Raw genomic sequence first — 5,905 nt, 5'->3', positions numbered from 1 at the left:
ACTTTATTTCTTTCAAATTCATTTAACTCTTCCTGCATTGCTTGCACCCAATCAACATCTTGAAGAGCTTCTTCCACTTTCTTTGGTTTAGTCTGAGATAGAAAAGAAGGATAGAGACATTCATTTGTTGTTGTTGTTCTAGTTAGACACCGGCTTCAGGATCTCTAATTATTAAGTCAGGTGTATGTGAATTAGTCCACTTCCTTGCAGATGGAAGTTGATCTTTAGAATTGGATCCTCCCCCATGATCCTTGTTGTCTCCATCAGCATTTTTTGATGTTCTCCCTGAAGTTATGCTCTCTGAAATTTCAGAATTTGAGTTGGATCCATCAAGAATTGAAGAATCGGAGTTTCCAGAATTATCAGAATTTGGCTCATCAGCACTTGATGAATCAGAACTTGAAAAGCTAGTGACAGGTTCTGATGCTTCTTGAGAGTCTTGAGATATGGTATGATCATCAACTTTCTCCCCCTGAACAGGTGCATTTTCATTTGGTGTAGTTACCACAGTTTCAATGACATCAGAATTTAACCCGTCAGAACTTACATGATTAGGATTTAGGTCATCATAATTTACAGAATCAGAATTTAAATCTTCATTTTCAAATCTCAGCTGATCATGATCATTGAAATCTTCAAGTCTAGTAATTCCATGACAACCCATGTTCTTAAATTGTAGACTCTGAAGGCTTTTGTGAAAATTAGATATCCAACAATAATTCCTTAATCAGCTTTTAGATCAAATTTTGGCAGCTATTCAGGATGAGTCTTAAGAACAAAACACTTGCATCCAAATACATGAAAGTATTTCAGATTTCGCTTCTTTTTCTTCACCATCTCATATGGTGTTTTTCCATGCTTATTTATGAGTGTAGCATTCTGTGTAAAACAAGTAGTCTGCACAGCTTCAGCCCAAAAATAGGTTTATAGCTTTGCTTCATCAAGCATAGTTCGTGCAACTTCAATAAGAGTCATGTTCTTTCTTTCTACAACTCCATTCTGCTGTGAAGTTCCAGGTGCAGAAAATTCCTGCTTTATTCCATGCTCTTTGCAGAACTCTTCCATGAATGATTTCTTGAACTCAGTGCCATTATCACTTCTTATTATTTTAACAGAATCTTTGACCAACTTATCCAGCTGTCTGACATGATCAGTTAGAGTAGATGCAGTTTCATTCTTCTTGTGCAAGAAATACACCCAAGTGTATCTTATGAACTCATCCACTATAACCATAGCATATTTCTTCTTTGCAATGGACAAGACATTGACTGGACCAAATAGATCAACATGCAGTAAGTGATAAGGCTCAAGATTTGAGGATTCAGTTTTGCTCTTGAATGAAGATTTTCTTTGTTTAGCCTTTTGACATGAGTCACAAAGACCATCAGGAGCAAAAACTGATTTTGGAAGTCCTCTCACAAGATCTTTCTTTACTAGCTCATTTATGTTGTTGAAATTTAAATGAGAGAGTCTCTTGTGCCAATTCCAGCTTTCTTAAATTGATGCTCTGCTTAACAGACAGATTGCAGAACCATCAGAATTTGTTGAAAGTTTGGCTTCATATATGTTACCATGTCTGTAACCTTTCAGAACCACTTTGCTTGTAGAATTACTTACAACTTCACAGTGTTCTTCAAAGAAATCCACATGATAACCTCTGTCACAGATTTGACTCACACTTAGCAAATTGTGTTTAAGTCCTGAGATAAGAGCTACTGTTTCAATTATGACATTCCCAAGATTGATATTGCCATATCCCAGAGTATTTCCTATGTTTCCATCTCCATAAGAAACTCCTGGGCCAGCTTTCTCCACAAAGTCTGATAGCAGGGTTTTATTTCCAGTCATATGTCCTAAACATCCACTGTCCAGAATCAGGATGTTTTTCCTGTTGCCCTGCAATCACAAAGACCACTATTGGTTAGTTTTAAGGACCCAGACTTGCTTGGATCCTTTGGCCTTTTTAAGTTTCTTAGCATTTACAGCGGATTTAGTTTTAGAGTTTATGCTAACATGTTTTTATCAGATTTTATATCAGACATTGCATCAGAACTTACACTAGAAGGAATTACACTAACTTTCTTTAAAGAAGGTTTTATTTGATAATAATCATAGTATAAACTATGATATTCCTTACAAGTATAAATAGAATGTCATTAACTGCCACAATGAAAACAAGGATTTTGTGGTTTAAACCTAACAGACTGACTCTTAACTCCTGATCTAGGAGGTAAAGAGTTTATATCTTTATTTTTCCAGCAAAAAGAAGCAAGATGGTTAGAGTTTCCATAATTATAGCATTTCTTTCTAGGAGCATTAGGAATAGTCATATAATTATTGCTTTTATTTACACCTTCCTTTACATTCCTATATTTCCTAGCTTTCTTTACCTTTTTCACATTTTTAATCTCTTTCAGCTTATGCTTAAGCTGCTTCTTTGTCATTAAGCCAATGTTTACTAAAGCTGGTTTGTCCCGTTTTAGTTTGTTAGAAGTTGACTTTTCTTTGACTTCTGTCTTAGAGTCTTTCAGCTTTTCAGAATCAGACACAACAGTTTTTGCTACAAATTTAACAGGATTAATTTTAGGCTTTTCAGCTTTCTTGGTAAAGTTTGGTTTAGATGACACGGTTTTTCTTCTTTATCATCTAGATAACCTAGTCCTTCTTTCCAATTTCCATTTTCTAATATTTTCTGAGTTGTTCTTCCAGAGTTAGTCCAAGTCTTGATTATCTCCTTTTCCTTTTCCAGTTCAGATTTAAGAGATTTATTCAATTTTAGCACTTCATCTCTAACATACAAAGCCTCATCTCTTTCTTTCTGAGTTTGATGAAATATAATTAACTCTTTTTCTAAGTAGTCATTTCTGTTTCTAAGAGCAAGACTTTCAGATGTTAATCTTTCATTTATTAAAGTCTGATCTCTAAAACTAATGAACATGGTTTTAAGATATAATCTTAGCTCAGAAATATCATCAGTATGAAAAGTAAGAGTTGAATGAGGTACCTTCAATTCAGCAGTTTCAGAACTGCTATCAGCATTTGTCATCAAAGAATAGTTCACCTTTTCTTCAGAATCTGAAGTGCCTGCCCAGTTTTTCTTCTTTGTGATAAGTGTCTGTCCTTTATCACCTTTTCCTTTCTTGCAGTCAGGAGAGATGTTGAAGGAATTTACGGATGAGCGGAAGTGTGAAATAACAATTTATTCCGTAAAAACCATATACCGCACATATAGAAAAACGTATAAAAGGGAAAAACTGAGGAATTGAAACCATACCTTGTGAATCGAAGCTTTATAAAATTGGAGTGCTAGCAGTTGCTCCTCAGTGTGTGAAGCACTCTACCGGTATCTACCAAGAACGATCCTCTTCGATGAACCTTTTTATAAAACTAAGCTTTTATAAAAATGGAGTTTTTGGGAGAGAGAGAGAAAAGAAGAAGATGGAGGCTAGGGTTTTCACAAAACCAAAATTGTGTGTTATGATGAATGAGCCATCCATCTCATTCTATTTATAGGGCTCTCCTAGGGTTTTATAATATATATCTTTATATATATTAACCCCCACATTTTATCTTCATAAAATGCTTTAATAATAATTAAAACTATTTTAATCATTATTTCTTTTTCTTAACTATTTAGAAAATAATTCTCTCTCTCATTATTTCATCAAAGAAAATATTCTTTTATAATGTGACCCTGTAGGTTCAATATTATGCCGGTAGTAGAAATAAAGAATAATAAACTTTTATTAATTATTTATATGAATATTAAATTTCACTAAATATAATTAACTGATTAATTATATTTATTCTACATCGTGAGTGATGCTTCTCAACATATCGCGACTATCCGGATAATATGAATTCACTGCTTAGAATACCAAGAACCTGTCAGTGAATAGTTACCGTACAATGAATTCCTTCTACCCTTATAATATCTCGATTAAATACAAGGCATGGATCTTGTGTCAAGCCTATCAAATTTAATCATATGATTTCTTATTCATAATGCAAAGTTCATATTAATGCAAATTAGAAACTCCTTTCTAATTTCATACACTCTGGCCAGAGATTCCAGAACTCGCATACTAAGAATAACATAGGATATTCTCTTCCTATACTGGAAGGGGTAGATCCTCTATTGATGTTAACTATCTCTATACACAAATCCCTATGCCCAGGATAGACCTAATGGATGTCCTTGAGACTAAGGACTAAACCAAAGCACAGTTCATTATATATAAGATACCTTTAATGATCTCAAGTCTAAGGACACTTGTACAACTATCACTCAGTGAATAACTATTGACACGTGAGTAATCTCCATTAGTTGTTCAACTTATCGAGTCATGTTCAGTGAACTTATTCCCTAATAAGCACCTACATACTAGCTATAGTGTCACCACACAAATGCCTATAAGAACAGACATCCTCCTGAAGGGAGCAAGCATAGTCTGTACCAATCTTTGTGGATTATTAATTACCAGTTAGTAATCCTATGACCAGGAACTATTTAAGTTTAGAGTTATCATCTTTTAGGTCTCACTGTTATGATCTCATCATAATCCATAAAAAGCTTTACTCTAAACTATGGTATATCTTATTTAAACACTTAAATAGATAGAGCCCGTAATAAAAACAAAACAAGGCATTTATTAATATCAATGAAATCAAAACTGATTACATAAAAGTTATTCCTAAATCCTCATACGTGATTGGACTTAGGACATATCTCTTTCAATCTCCCACTTGTACTAAAGCCAATCACTCTGGTATCTAATACCCATCTTGTCTTTATGACGATCAAAGTGACTTTTAGAAAGTGGCTTTGTGAGTGGGTTTGCTATGTTGTTATGTGTGTCAACTCTCTTTCAATACAATACAAGAAATGTTACCGCGCTCCCACTAACCCTTTTGTAGACACATGGTTCATCTACGTTTTTGATAAAACCAAACTCTTTGATTGTCTCATCAAAACGGATGTTCCATCTACGAGAAGCTTGCTTTAAACCACATATGGTTCGCAGCAGCTTACACACTAGGTTTTTATTTCCCTTGGAAAGAAAACCATTTGGCCATTTTCCAGATCTCATAGTCGTAGTAAGCAGCAATCACAAGCAAAATCTGAACTGATTTTAACAGGGCTACAGGTAAAAGGTTTCATCAAAGTCAATCCATTGCCTTTGTTTGAATCCTTTTTCCACAAGCCTGGCTTTAAAGGTCTCCACCTGGCCATCTGCTCTAATCTTTCTTTTGTATACCGTATACATAGATTCCATTTCGGATTTCATGGCACTTTGCCATTTCTCTGAGTCAACACTACTCATAGCCTCATTATAGGTCACAGGGTTGTCATCATCAATGATTGACAACTCATTGTCATTCTCAATGATAAGGCCATAATACCTCTCAGGTTGGCGAGACACTCTCTCTGACCTACAAACGGGCTGTTCCACAGAAGGTTGTTCAGTCTGAACAGGTGTTTCCACTTGATCCGTAGTAGTTTGTGCTTCTTGAACTTCGTCAAGTTCAATTTTGCTCCCGCTGTTTCGTTCAAGGATAAACTGCCTTTCCAGGAAGGTAGCATGTCTGAAGACAAACACCCGATGATCGGTGCAAAAGTAATACCCCAAAATCTCTTTAGGATATCCCATAAAATTACATTTTACGGATCAAGATTCCAGCTTATCTGGGTCAACTTTCTTGACATAAGCTGGACATCCCCAAATCGTAACGTTTTTAAGACTCGGTTTCCTTTCTTTCCATATCTCATATAGAGTTTGAGGAACAGATTTAGAAGGCACCTTATTCAGTAAATATGCTGAGGTTTCCAATGCATAACCCCATAGGAATACTGGAAGATTCGCATAGCTCATCATGGACCGAACCATGTCTAACAAAGTTCGAT

Source organism: Apium graveolens, chromosome 6 (assembly GCF_009905375.1).
Source record: "Apium graveolens cultivar Ventura chromosome 6, ASM990537v1, whole genome shotgun sequence".
Taxonomy (NCBI): domain Eukaryota; kingdom Viridiplantae; phylum Streptophyta; class Magnoliopsida; order Apiales; family Apiaceae; genus Apium; species Apium graveolens.
The sequence above is the reverse complement of the archived record's forward strand: the minus strand, read 5'-3'. Positions refer to the sequence as shown.